The sequence below is a fragment of the Eutrigla gurnardus genome (genome assembly GCF_963514095.1).
Source record: "Eutrigla gurnardus genome assembly, chromosome: 3".
NCBI lineage: Eukaryota > Metazoa > Chordata > Actinopteri > Perciformes > Triglidae > Eutrigla > Eutrigla gurnardus.
In genome coordinates, this window is record NC_139917.1 from 16,038,911 (window position 1) to 16,053,875 (window position 14,965).

General features: G+C 38.7%; 1 pseudogene across 1 annotated transcript in view; it reads left to right on the top strand.

Moving 5' to 3' along the window:
• LOC311011538 (galactosylceramide sulfotransferase pseudogene) overlaps nt 1-13,220 on the top strand; it is a 39,210-nt pseudogene extending 25,990 nt beyond the window's left edge. The window contains exon 2 of the transcript in view: nt 12,106-13,220. The product of the transcript in view is annotated as a galactosylceramide sulfotransferase pseudogene (transcript). The remainder of the gene's footprint in view (nt 1-12,105) is intronic.
• Nucleotides 13,221-14,965: the final 1,745 nt, after the last annotated feature.

Here is a 14,965-nt window from a genome sequence, read left to right on the forward strand (position 1 = left end):
AATTTGAATACTGTTTAGACCTAAAATGTCTGAGACACGCCCCATCCAAAACAACCTTTCAATTTACTTCTCTATAGAGTTAGTTATTTATTCAATTGGATGAAAATTAATTATTTAATTGGCTAATCTAATTAAATACTGGAAGAGCAAAGGATCAGGGACTTTTTCAGAACTTTTTGCTTATGGGTCTTTTTAGCCTTTTTGGGTTCTGACTCTATTTTTTTTATTGTTTATTTTACTCTTATTGTATTTCTCAATTTAGCATTTTTTAATCTTGGTATTATTGTAAAAACCCCAAATCTGAATGGAATTTTCTACATTCCAACCAAAGTCCAGTCTTGCTTGGTTATCTGCTTAGTCTTCTAGAAGGTGAGAGCCCCTCTCCTGGGATAGGCCAATAAAAAGGTAAAATTATTTTCTGTTCATTCAGATGTATAACTTGCGCTTTGTGTGTCTATGATGTCAGAGCTGGATCACTGTGTGATTTAATCCATTTAGGGATATAGTTTGACATGTGAGAGGGCCATGGTCCCAAGGCCGCCCTTCATAACCAACCTCCAGGTGTGGCTCGGTAAGCGGTTCATCTTGGAGTACCTCCAGTCCTTCACCACCTACTGCATTTACACATCTGTTGATAGCTGGCTGTCAGAGAGGCAGACATTTTTAGCCTGAAATAAGTGACACAACGGCAGCAAGTGATCCAAGCTAAGCTTAATTTGCCCTTATTAGGCTAAGATGGTCTTCCATGTAGATTTTGGGGAGTATGTTTGATGCCCAGGTCAGAGGTTACAGAAAGAAACTGTCTTCAGTGCCTTACCAGTCCTGGGAGAGGGCAGGCCTACCGGTTATGCATAAATATATATTATAATAATATAATATGCCACTAAAGTGCAATTGAAATTACCCTGAAAAGTATACCAAACTCATGTGAGGTTAATGCCAAACTGCAAGTGAACTAAGCATGTCTCACATTCATGTTTCACTGATGTAAGTCATATATTCGTTTTCTCTTTCCAAGAAAAGCATAACATTCATCCGCATGATCTTCCTGGAGCTAATTAGCCAGCTAGCTAATACTTATACAATTCTGTACATTGTAAGTAGCCCCCTTTTGTACCTCTCAAGAACATATTGTTATTACATTCAACAGTGACAAAGATAAGAATATTTCCCCTGCAGTTTTGAAGGTATTTCACATCCTCAAAGATGTTCCTGGATTTAAAAAGAAATGAATTTGCTGCACAATAGCTTCTTAAGTTGTATCTCCTTATCCAAAACAAAAAAGATGATTGATGAAGTGACAATATTAATAGTTGTTTTGTTTTGTAGAGACAGACAACCATTCACGCTCACATTATAGAAACATCAGTATCGAGAAAAATGTACATCCTAATGGCATATTTGACTGTAACAATTTTTTGACATTTCATTTTCTATAGGAGAAGGTTCTTATTTGAATGTATATGTAACAACAAATAAATAAAACAAAACAGAGAGGAATTATTTCTCATGTAATGTGTATTTTTCAAGGTCTACATTCTCATCCACCTTCCAAATGCTGCAAGCATGTTTACTCAGGTTTTGGGTAAACTTGCCGAGGTGGAGACCCCGCCATTAGTTCACTTTGGATAGATTTTCTGGACAACTTGAAATCTCAGCAGCCACGTATACAGGAGTGACTGACACTGATCAGCAACACTTTAACTCCTCCACTGATAAATTACAGCCACTGTGTGCAAATGGATATCACAGATTCCACCTTAAATTGGATAACTTTCTCCCTGAACAACGATTGTACCGAGCTGCCATCAGCAGCAATTGCACTTCCCAGGTGTGAACATGCTGAGAGGAAGCACGCTCTGTAACTTTTAACAAGCTCAAGGAAACGACTGCTGTGCTTCGCAAACCCTTGCAAAGGGAACAAAAGCTATTTCTTTCTGTTCAATCTATTTTGCGCTCATGTCTGTCACGTGTCTGCTGATACATGATGATGAGAATAATAATTGGTTCAAGAAAGAGAAAACCAATTAGCTTCGAGAGACAGAGTTAGGGCACCTGGATTGGCATGGAAATTATATGAGCATAAAAACAGCAGCCTCTCTCCATAATCCTTTGCTAAGAACAGGCTGTAATTTCTTTCATATCATTTTACTTTTGATTTTCGAGTTTTGATTGAATCACTCTCTCGTCTGGTGGTGCAATTACATTTTTAATGGGAAACTAAATTGAGTTGAAATGGTTCTCTGCGTTAAAAAAAACCAAACCGCCTGCCACTTTGATTGAAAGATAAAGTCAAATTTTTACCCTTTTTTTTTCACGTTCACTCTCCCCGTCTTTGGAGATTTGTCTTATCTTGATGCTGCTGTTTATTTCCACCCAATCATTTGTCAACCATGTCAGCTTTTGAAGAGGCCGACTGAAATGAATGCAAGCACTTACCGTACCTGACTGATTAATCCCTTCGTTTCCAGGTTTGTGCCATCGCGCATATTTTGCTTACTTTATGAACACCAAAGTTCTCATAATCAATAACGCTCGATATTATTTTATCACTTCACTTTACTTCTGTTATTATTATAACATGCTTGTAGTCTACAGTCACAATTCACTACCAGCACCAACTACAGTGATGGATGATCATGATATACTATATATCATGATGAGATAAATGTTGATATTCTGCCTGAACAGACTCAACAGAAGACACTGACGGAGATAAAAAAAACTAAGATATTATTAAATAAAGGGGGGAATAATAAAAAGCATTTGCAATGGGGGAAATGAACAAAAATGCAAAGTATGTTCAACTTGTGAAATGAAGAAAGCACTGAGATACTTAGATAAATCATTATTTCCTCTGTACAGTAGGCTACAGTTGCATATACATTCTGTAAAATGTATGTGTGTGCGTGTAACAGAGAGAGAGTTGCACATATACTAATGAGAGCGGCAATATCCTTGTGAGGCCTCTGTATTTACTGCACTGTTAAGCAGCATTCATTTATCTTATGAAAAACCTGCCACACACACACACACACACACACACACACAGGTATGGCCCAGTAAGGGGCCTTCTCTCTAGACAGCTCCTCCAATTAGCTCCATTTAAATGAATGGGTTAAAGAGAGCTCTTTTTACAATGCACCTTATTTCAATGCCAGACACGGACGCACACAAGCGTCCAGGTTGGATTTCTAGTCGAGTCGAAGAAAAGCTGGCAGGGCTATTGAGACGGGGCTCCTGTTTTTCTACACTCAGGATCTATTTTCACATTAGAGAGCATTAAGGGTAAAGGTCCAAACAAAACCGAGATGTTGCCAGTTTGCTGGATACAAAGACACTGAGCTACAGCAAGGAGCTGGAAGTGCAAGAATGAGAGGAGGAGGAGGGAAATAGATGGAGTGTGTATCAGAGGAAGTAGGAGTGAGGAGCAACAAGGGAAACTTAAGTAAAAGAGGTGCAAAAGAAGAAGAGCGACCAGAAGGATAGGGGAGGATTAGAAGAGTAAAGAAGTAATGCTGTTGGAGAAAGATGAGAGGAAATAGGACATAAAAAAGGAAGATGGGGTAAGGAGGGAAAAGAGGAGGAGAGCGTAAGAAACAAACAAGAAGGTCCTGCACACATCAACTGCACTGCACCACCATTAACATCTGAAGACACAAATGTATTGTATTTCACGAAAATCCATTTTAAAACATGATTAGCGATTCATACAGAGCAAGAGCACATCAACCCCCCCCCCAGATCTGGCACTGTAATAACTACCCATCTCCTGCAGCCACTCCTCTGTCCAAAACTCCATTCAGCGTGTTTTATTGCCAGCTTAAGTGTCTTAACAGCTGCCCTGACCCTCACCAGAGTGACAAGAATACTGCTGACGAGACACAAACTTTATTCTTTCACACTTCTGGTCATAAACTATACACCCCATAGCCCTTGAAAGTGTGGAGGGGGGCCATACTCCTTCACCGATGCAAAACAACACAAAGGGCCTCTGACTAGTCGTAAATTATCAAAAATTTAAGACCGCGTAACTGCAACATACCTGGTTCGAGTCCCTCTTCCTCCCGTGTTTAATGTATCACAACTGTCACTATCTAAAAACGATATTTCAAAACAAAATTAAAAAATAAACAGAAAAACTACCAAAATCCACTGCTTCCTTGAATAGTATTAAATGGTAATTTTAGTCAGCAGCCTAAATAAATAGCTTATAAACAATGTTATTAAAGTGTGCTTTTCATCATGGCCTCCAAACAGCTAGCCACATTACGCCGGGCCCCTACACTCATGATGCTCCTACTGGAAAATAAAGTTACAAGACAAAAAACAGTAGTTCCAGAGAGACAACCTCTCAGGGTGACACATACAGGCAGGTTAACACCGGATGTTTGCCTTTGCTATGACAACAATTGAAAGCTACTACTAGCATTTACTCCAACTGCCCGAACTATAACCACCCATAAGATGAAAATTTGGCCCATATAAAATTAACCAACAATAACCATCAACAGCCATCACCCTAAGGACCTTAGCAAAGCATTGTCACGTGCTGTGATGTATTAAATAGAAAAATAAATGCGACATCCGTGGGATTTTAGCTAGCATAAATGCCGGTTGTTAGCATTGTAATAAAAAAGCTAATTTGCGACTTTAAAACTAGAAAATTTGCAACTTAATAAAGTTAAGTAAACTTTTTTTCTCCGAATATTGCCTCCCTCTCTCGGCTCCGTTTTTTTTTTTTTTCCTACAGTGTATGCAAAACGCTGTATTAAGAAAAAAAAATATTCCTCCAAACTTCTGTTGAAATAGAACTTGATTTAACACAAATGGGAAATGAAGCAAATGACACAGGAGAGTGAGTCAAATCCTGAGTTCATTGCGGTTTAACTTGAGAAACTTGAGTCAACTAATAGAAAACTTAAAATTAATAAATAAACTCTCTTAATGAGCACACACAAATGCACACATAACTCACTAATTTGCAAGTCTCTCCTTCATACGAGCACACATTCCTATTATTTCCTTCCATCATTCATCATTAGACATCCTTGTCTGTGGCATTAATAAGTCATGGACAGGCTTTTGGGGCAAAACACCTCCCAGTATGCCGGCGGGGGAGGCGAGAGAATGTCTGTACCCGCTGAAATATTTAACAGGCCTGTGTTCAGCAGCTGTTAACCTGCATGCACTGTGTTGAGGCATACTGTGTGTGTGTGTGTGTGTGTGTGTGTGTGTGTGTGTGTGTGTGTGTGTGTGTGGCCTATAACCTGATTCACGCTCTGATTACCTGTTGGGATGCTATGAATAGTTCAGATCCTCCAAAATCAAGTCAGTGATGATGTAGATGTTGATGATTATCTATACTATGATCTATCTATAAATGATGGAGGCCTCTTTTTGGACACAGCTGGACGTAGCCCTAAATAAGACAGCATCATAAATGGGAGGTTCACGTTCAGATAAATCTCTGATGCTAACTTCCCAGACAAATAACACATTGGGATATAGAAAACAAAGTTTTTTTTCCAGCTTAAAACACACACACACACACACACACACACACACACACACACACATACACATCTAGACACACACAAGTTGTTCCAACTCTTAGTCTAACGGGCACTCAAATTCCCTCCACTGAAAATATGTGAATTCCCATTTGTTGTAAAGTAAAATATTGGTTTGAAAGCAGGACAAGCAGCAAGAGAATGGAGAGAAACTAGCAGAGAGAGATGGGAAGAACAAGAGAAGTAAACTAATTAAGGAAGAATTGACTGAGGGAGAGACAGGAGGAGAAGGAAGTGAGTCAGAAGACTTTATTTGTCTGTGTGTGCGTGAGTGTGTGTGCGTGTGTGTGTGTGTGTGTGTGTGTGTGTGTGTGTGTGTGTGTGTGTGTGTGTGTGTGTGTATTTGGACGTGTTTGTCTAACTTCTAAATCCTCTGCAAAGTTGGAGGAGTCTTTCATTCCCAAGGTGAGAAAAACATTGGCTCAAATTCTGTCATCACGAATGCCGCACCTTCAACCAAAAACAGCCTGTGTGCTTCTCTCTCCGTATGCCAACCTCCCATTTCCATAAAGAACAGTTTCCAAAAAAAACAACACTTTTTTAAACTATAAATATTGTTCCTCACCCATCTGCTTAATGAGAAACGAGAAGAGGAGGCAAGGAGATAATCAGTACTGGCCATAATGTTCATGTTCCCTCACGCTTTATTACTTATATTAAGGAAAATAGTTTTTGTATGTAAGTTTTCTGAAATTCACGAACATTGGATAAAGCCAGGTTTCATAAAGCAAAGTTCAAAGGTTTTGGATTATGGATATCTCTTTGTATCACTCCATGAAGCAGAAAATACTGTCAACAGACACGAAAAAATAATTAATTTTCAGCATATTTAGGACAATTTTGCAGTAAAATGCTCTATAAATCGGCTTTGCATAACATGTAAACCCCTCAGTAAAAAGCCTGGATGTAATTGATACTGAAGTGCAGATTTCTGGTTCAGAGTCCGGGGAAATAAAGCTTGTTTTAAGAAAATGGGTGATTTGTCAAATCCCATACATTTTGAAGACACTACAGGTGATTAGGATAAAAAAAATGAATAGATATCACCATGAAACTTCTTGCATTGATTACTTAAAATGAAAAAAAATCTTTTTTTGTATTACATGTTTTCTGAAAATGTATGTTTAAATGCACATGAGGCATTATCTAATGTTAACTTTTGGTGGATCTAGAAGAAATAAACATACTCAAGTAGACAAAGTATAAAAAAATAAACACCTAAACATGTATTTTGGATGTTTTCTAGACTAGTCTGAAAGAAGATATAAATAGCACAAAGTATGATTTCTCATATTCTTCTTAATATTCATATGCAAAGTTGGTGTTTAGCTAGAAGGAGACTGTCTTTTTTCATTTCTGGTATATAGTGAGGTGAGTTTATCGCCTATCCTCCCTCTGTCTTATCTCTTATCTCAGCGAACGCTGGTGAACGCCTGCTTCCGCTGGTTTGCAGGCCACCGAGCGCATGAGATACTGAGGTAAATATTCGCCTGCTGGACCCTCAGGGCCGCTGTGTCCATAAAACTAATGCTGCAAATCTCTTTGGAAAACTTGAATTTGTTTTGTGGAGATTTTAAAAAAAAACACACACACACACACACAGCTAATATACTGGAGGCCGCTTTGTATATTTTGCAATCAAAATGGAACCTGTCTTTTGTTCAAACCGCCATCTTTAAAAATAGCATTCAACACACAACAAATCCCGATGTGCATCAGTGTCCGTTTCACTGCGATGCTACAGCTGTTAAAGAGTTGTTGTCATCAATTACAAAGCAGGTAAAAGCCGTCAGAGGCTCACTGGATGGAAATAACTGTGTTCATTTCCTAATAGATGAAATGGTAAGGACCTTAAGGTGGCTCCTGCATTTAAACCTCATCCTGAAGCTTGGGTTCCTGTATCAAAACATAATTATAAATATACATTTGATTTATTTGTATTGGCATGAGTAACCAAATTTCTACTCAGTTTTTGGTCACATAACACCTCTTTGTTCTAAAATCAACCTATAAGCTAGAGATGCCCACGGATAATATTGTCAAGTTAGCCGTCACACACACTACTGTGTAGCACATGATTCTCAAACAGATTTAATTGCAGAACTTAATATTTCAAACATGAAGCAGTAGTAAAGTTTGTTACACAAATCACCAAGATTAAATAAGGCTGAGTAATGTATAATGCAGTAAATGCATATTTCTAATTTTGCTTCAGATAAAACATTGATATGTGATGTTTATTGTCCCTAAAATAACTTCCCTAACAACAGTGAAATAACAATAAAACACAATAAATACATGTCGACATCTGCTCGGAATTCAAATGACCACAGATAGACGTTGTTCATCTTTATTTTACATCAAATAAAACCTATTAACACCGTCTTCATGTTCCTTTCTTGAAAAAAAAATGTGGCTGTAAAACAGCTTCTGCCTGCTGGAGATAAGTTTGTCTGAAATAAACACTTAATTATCCAGCAGTATGTTGTTGAGATCAGAAGGGTTGTTTATTTTTATTTTTTATTCAGGAATATGCTCACATTTACAGATCCACCATCACACTCGTTTACAGCTAACGAATGAGCAGCAAACTTTGAGGGAACAAATAATAGCACTGCCAGTGTCACTCAAACAAATCCCCAAACCCAACATTATGATGCTCAGTAATGAGGACACTTGTGTCTTGTGGTGCATTTCCACCAAACATCACACTGATTTTGTTGTTCTAAAGCTTTAATTCCCAAACTCGTAATTCCTGCTTCATTTATTGATCCTAATTTACTCCTTGGCCTTGTGACCATCTCTTGTTATTACCCAATTCTGTCACAAGAGGCCACTGTCACACATCTCACACAGACATGTATTAGATGGGAAACGTCTTCTCTGTTGTGTTGACAAAGAAAAAATTAAAAATCGAAAGTGTTCTTCCCCCTGAAGTTTATTCCTGAGAGGAACATCATTTGGAAGTGCTATAATTATTCAAAGCACTTCATTAAAATGGGCGCATCATATTAACATCTGCGGTGTCATAAAATAAAACCGACAGCTGTGTGTCGTAAACCGAAGTTTAAAAAAGGAACTGTCGTGTAATGATGGCTGTAAATGATGTTATTTTCATAATCGATGTAACCTGAAGTCTGCATGCTGCTTTGGTGCACTCATGTCAGGAATGGGGCTGATTACTGTCTGAGCGAAGGGCTGAAAGCTCCACTGGATGTAGATTTTCAGGTCAAACAGGCATTAGTAATCTGTGCAACAATTCTTGAGGCCCGGTAAAAAAATAAGATAGAGAAACAGGACTGGTTCCAGTTCACTTCCAGTAGTACAGAAGAAAAGGCAGAAACAGTTGATATCTTGTATGTAGCTGTATATAATTGTGGTGTGATTCTAGCAACAGGTGAACCCTAACAATCTACAACAAATGTATAATATGAAGAGCATTTCTGATTTGAGTGAGAGTCTCCTCACTTTGGTGAAATAAAGGGTGCTGAGGGCCTCTGCTGAGAGGAAAGGATACTGCAGTGAGGCGTGACAGCTGGGATGCCTCCGTCCTTCCTCTTCTTTGCTCCTCCACACCTGCAACACAAAAGCTGACCCCAGGACAGCTGGTTGTATCTACTCACATTTGGTCACTGGGGAGATAACAGAGTTTGGGCTCAGAGTACCATCCAGGCTTTACAAGGCCATAAAAAGATAAGATATGAAATAACAGCCGTGGCAGGACAACAGAGAGAAAGTATGATTCCAGCGACTGACATGCTGCATAAATAGTAAGTGTCCGCTTTTCCCTCTATGAATTTGATATGATGTTTTGTCATGTTGCTTAAAATTTTCAAAGCACATCCTTTTACTTTTCTTTGGGACGTAATATAACCTGATTACAGCTCTGATTACTGGTTGGGAAGAGCCTTCCAAATCAAGTCAATGATAAAAAAAAATGAAACCAAACTAATAATAATAATTTATTAATTATATTTGGATGAATTGAAGAAAAAATAGCTAATACAATGAGCTGTGTAGCTTTATTTAACAACACAATATACACAGTGGATTTTTTTACTTTATGATTAAAGCTTTCACATTTCAGTGACTCTTAAGAGCAGAGCAACATCATAGAAACAAACATGACTTTTAAAGAAAAGAAAAGAAACTAATCCTGGAAGCCAAATACTCTGGGTTTCTAGCATGTATACTTTAAACTTTTGGGGTTTCAGTTTTGTAGTCTTTTGGGCTCGAAGTACACTGACGAGGCTTTTTGTCTGTTCAATAGAGAACACATGTAATTTCTCAGAGAGAAATGAAGATGTCTGCTGATTATCATTTTGTTAAATGAATAATACATATTTGAATCAATTAAAGAGGAGCATTAATACCGAATAAACAGGAATTTAAAGTCTTATAAATTACACAGCCAACTTTTTTTGTCTTTGTAACATTTCTCTGGTTTTTGCCACCTTTCTGTGGATTAGTGATTGGTGATCTTTATTCTAATATCTTATTTCTTTTTCTATATTTCTTCTTCCTTTCTCATCTTTTTTCAGTTCCCTGTCATCATGTTTCATGCTGGTCAAATGTGTCGCTCTGGGTTGCCTCCTCGTCAGCATAACTCTGCTCTACGCCTTTTCAACATTACAGATCAACTTCAGTCCACCAGAGTAAGACTTTTAGACAAGATATAACAGTCCCATAGAAACTTATTACATTTACATTTACATTTAGGTCATTTAGCAGACGCTTTTGTCCAAAGCGACTTACAATAAGTACATTTGTCAAAAGAAGGAAACAAAGAAACCACAACGTATCATTGCAGATAAAGTAAGAGCTAAAAATAGAACAAGTGTTAGGTCCTCATCTGAGTAAAGTAGTACCTCAAGAGCAACAGTGCTATGATCAGAGTGCTATAAGGGTTGTTGTTTTTTTTTTTTTTTTTTTTTTTTTACATGACTGTAAACTTATATTTACAGTCATGAGGAAGATAAGACACACATAAAATAAGGTATTAGATTATCTACTGGTTAGCCGTTGCAGAATAGCTGCAACGGTATAAACAACAAAATACATTTGTGTTTCTCACATTAGCTTCAACCTCTTTGACCTTTTATAATTAATTTATAGACGTTATCATCCACCTTCAGCATTTTACAACCTAATTATTGATCATTTAAGGTGTCTTTAAATATAGATAATAATTAACACATTTTACGAATTCTGTCTCATTGAAATGATGTGTTTGTGTCTGTGCCTCCATTTTTTATAAAAATAAAAAAAAAGTAGAATATTAATTTTAATTCATTGCATTTGCTTAAGGTTTGAAATAGATGACTCTCAGTCTACATTAACTGCTTAGTAAAATGCTTTAATTTTCACCAACATCACCCAGCGTTCAGGACAGACCTCTCTTAAATAGAAATAGTCCTTAAATCAATTTAATATGCAGTAGCCCCAGATTCCTGTTGATGCATTTTAGCATTATCTACTCATGTTTTAGTTGCTTTGGTTTTAAATATAACACATGATGCCGCCAACATGCAAAAGGGTTAACATAATTCAACCTCACCATTTTGGTAATGGTATCACCAATCATCGACAATGTCATTAATGATACATTATGGGATCAAAGTCCAGTGGTAGATCCTTGTACTGAGTATTTTATTATATCTTTTTTTCTAATTAATGATCAATTGCCACCTATTATAAACTAATCACCTATCAGTAAATGCAAAGAGTTGAATATGTAACTGTCAACTGCTCAGTTAAGTTTAATGGCAGCATGTGTTTATGTTTGAGGCGACAGTAGATATGGTGCAAAACAAGAGCTACGGGTCAATATCCAGACTAATATTAGTGGTGCTATGCTTGTTTTGTATGGCTTTGGGCTTAACAGTGCATAACTGTACATGTGCATCATGTTCTCAAACCAATGCGTCAAATAACACAGTTTGGTCAGTGGCTCTGAGCTTCAAACGCTGACGCTCTACGAACTTCCAAGCAGCTTCACAGAAACCTATGGCTGACACCAGACAACGTCAATATTTGACATATTCCGCATCCTCCTCTTGCGTCACTTTGTTGTGACAGCGTGTATACGCTAATTCCACTCTTCAGAATAAAGAAACAAATAAGAGTTAGGTTTAGTCAACAAAACCACTTAGTTATGCTAAGTGTGTTTAATGTTAACTTGACACTGAGTGGCAAACGACTCACGTGACTAATGACTTGTGACAAAATGTCAACTGTACTTTTATTACACCCAGGACACAGATAACTGTCTCCTGGACAAAAGTCCCATGTTCCTTTTTCCCACACCCTTTATTCTCCTCATACCACATCAGTTGCTCTGCCCCCAATGAGGCGGACGATTGCGTCACACTAAACTAGCCTCTGTGTCGGACGTTGAGGAGCACTGACCACGCTGCGTTATTTGACACATTGACTGGACGTGTTGAAATGTGCTTTGATAAACGATGGTGACAGTTACTCGTTTCATGGTGACGTTGTAGGCTCCCAGTGCCTCGCTCCTGTGCTCCCGCAGCAGGCCAGCGCAGCAGCCAGCCCACCGCAAACAGCTCGCAGCAAGACGATGGCGTGTGTGTTCCTAAAGTAGACATCATGTTCATGAAGACCCATAAAACTGCCAGCAGCACCTTCCTCAACATCCTGTTCCGCTTTGGAGAGAAGCACAAACTGCAGTTTGCCTTCCCCAACAGCCGCAATGACTTCTTCTACCCCTCTCGGTTTCAGCGCACCTACGTCCGAGGCTACAAATCTGGAGTGTGTTTTAACATCATGTGTAATCACATGCGATTTAATGCACCCGAGGTGGCCATGGTGCTGCCTCGAGATACTTCCTACATCACAATTTTGCGAGATCCAGCAGAGCTCTTTGAGTCCTCCTTTCATTACTTTGGTCATGTCGTTCCTCTGACCTGGAGGATACCAGGGGAGGATAAGTTGGATAAGTTCCTGCGGGATCCAAAACAATACTTCAGCTCGGATGGATTTAATTCATTCTATCTCAAGAACCTGCTGTTCTTTGACTTTGGGCAGGACAACGGTCTGGATCCAGACGACCCACGTGTAGAGATGAGCATCAAGCTCATCGCCAAGCAGTTTCACTTAGTCATGCTAAAGGAGCACTTTGAGGAATCGCTGATCCTGCTTAAGGACGCTCTCTGTTGGGAGATGGACGACCTCCTCTTCTTCAAGCTCAACTCCCGGAAGAAATCCACTGTATCTAGACTGACTCCTGAGCTTAGGGTAAAGGCCCTGCAGTGGAATGGCATTGACAGAAAGCTTTATGAACATTTTAACCTGAGCTTTTGGGAGAAGGTGGAGGTTTATGGCAGACAACGTATGGCGGAGGATGTCGCAGAGCTCAAGAGGAGGAACGCTGAATTGGTGGAGATCTGCATCGAGGGAGGCCACGCCGTCGAGGCTGCGAGTATTCACGAGGCGGCCATGCAGCCGTGGCAGCCCATCGGAGAGAAGACAATCGAAGGATACAATCTGAAAAAAAATGTAGACAAAGCCTATCGGGGGTTGTGCCGAAAGATGTTAACCCCAGAAATTCAATATCTGACAGATTTGGGGGCTAACCTGTGGTTCACTAAGCTGTGGGGACACATGAGGAATATAATTAACTGGTGACAGACACATGAGCTGAATACACATTAGACTGATGTTTTCAGATTTTTAGAATACTTAAATCTAAGTATTGAGATATTGGGAAAGTGGAATCCTCTTTTTCAGAATTTCTTGCACTTTACACAAACTCAATTTAAACAGGAAGCGTTGAATGACGTCCTTTGCCTCTCACCAACTGGGTGTCAACCTACGTTGCTGTCTCTTAATGTGGATAAAACTGCCGTTGTTTGCCATGAAAACGGCTGATGAGCGACATTGAAGTAAACTAGACTGCAATCTGCTCTTGAGAGTTCATTTTGAATATTAGAAGTATCTATCTGCTGTAATGGATCTCTGACAGTCATTGCTTTTAAAATGACGTATCCGATGCAGGAAGTGAAACAAAGAAACTGAGCTGTTGTATCAGTCACAAGTTCTATAAAAGTTGCCTAGGGGACATGTTGCTTCTTTTCTGAATGACCTCACACAAGTTTTGGACTTTGACAGACGGAAAATCTTGCCAATAGAAAATATGAAATGTTACTTCCCTGAAAGTGTGCCATAATTCAATAGCTAGGGGACGATAAGGTGAAAGTTGGCAACACGACCAAGTTATATACTAAGGAATAAAATCCATTAGAAATGTGATTTGACTGCATCATATTGCTGAAAAAGGTTAAAGACAGAATTAGTTGTAGTGAACAAAACGCAGAGCCTTCACTTTTTATTATGAATGCAATATAGTTTATAAATGCTCTTTTCATCAAAGGACTCCTTTCTGTCCTCGGCTGTCTGCTATAAAGTTTTACAAGGACTCAATTGAATGTTCAGCCCATTGGCATGAATGACCTTGCTGTGGAAGATGTGGATAAAATGTTCCTCCATCTGAGTATACACAATAACGGCGACCCAGCCCTCAGCAGAATCAATCATTGACAGTACCTTGTAAATGATTGACTGATGGTGTATTCTATGTAAATCATCAGTCTGGTTGTATTAGTTGATTTCATTTATTTGTTCATTATTTAATGTGTCTGCACTGGATAAGAGAACGCTTTTTCCTTTTCTATCAGGGGATCAGACTCTGGGCTGCCACTACAGGCGCCGCCTCATACATGTGAATGTAGGCATGGGCCATCTTCTAGCGACCATGATAAATGATCAAGAGCTGCAAGGAAACTGGCCCATGGCTATCTCTGTGATGTAATTGAAAGTCCTTTGTTTACCCTGCAGTTAATCCTATATGAAGCCTATGGCACTGTGTAAATTATCGCCTGCTTGTCGACATGAACTTCAAAGGCTGGAGACGTTTCTAACACGTTAGTTTTCTTAAATCTGCTAAACTCTGTTGGGCTTAATGGAGGGTCCATCTTTACTCACTTCAGCAGGGTGACGTTCAAATTTAGCTGTAATGAGTATCAGCCTGAATAAACATAGCAGATATATTTAGAGAAGATGTAATGGTGTTGCCATAATAAACGAGGATGACGGGTTTACTATATTTCACTGAGGGTGAATACCTTAAAATAAGTGTTGGAACAACGTACCTGTGATATTCACATGCATTTACAGAAACGTAAGAATAAAATACTTTACATATTTTTCATAATTCTAACAAATACCTTTTTTCGGCATCACCATGCATCACTGTTTGCAGTTATTTAAAAAAAAATTAAGTAGGAAATGGTTCGAGTACTGTACATGTCACATAGTTTACACACTAGATGTGGCCTAAATTTTGTGAATTGATCTCTGTCTTTGCACAGAAA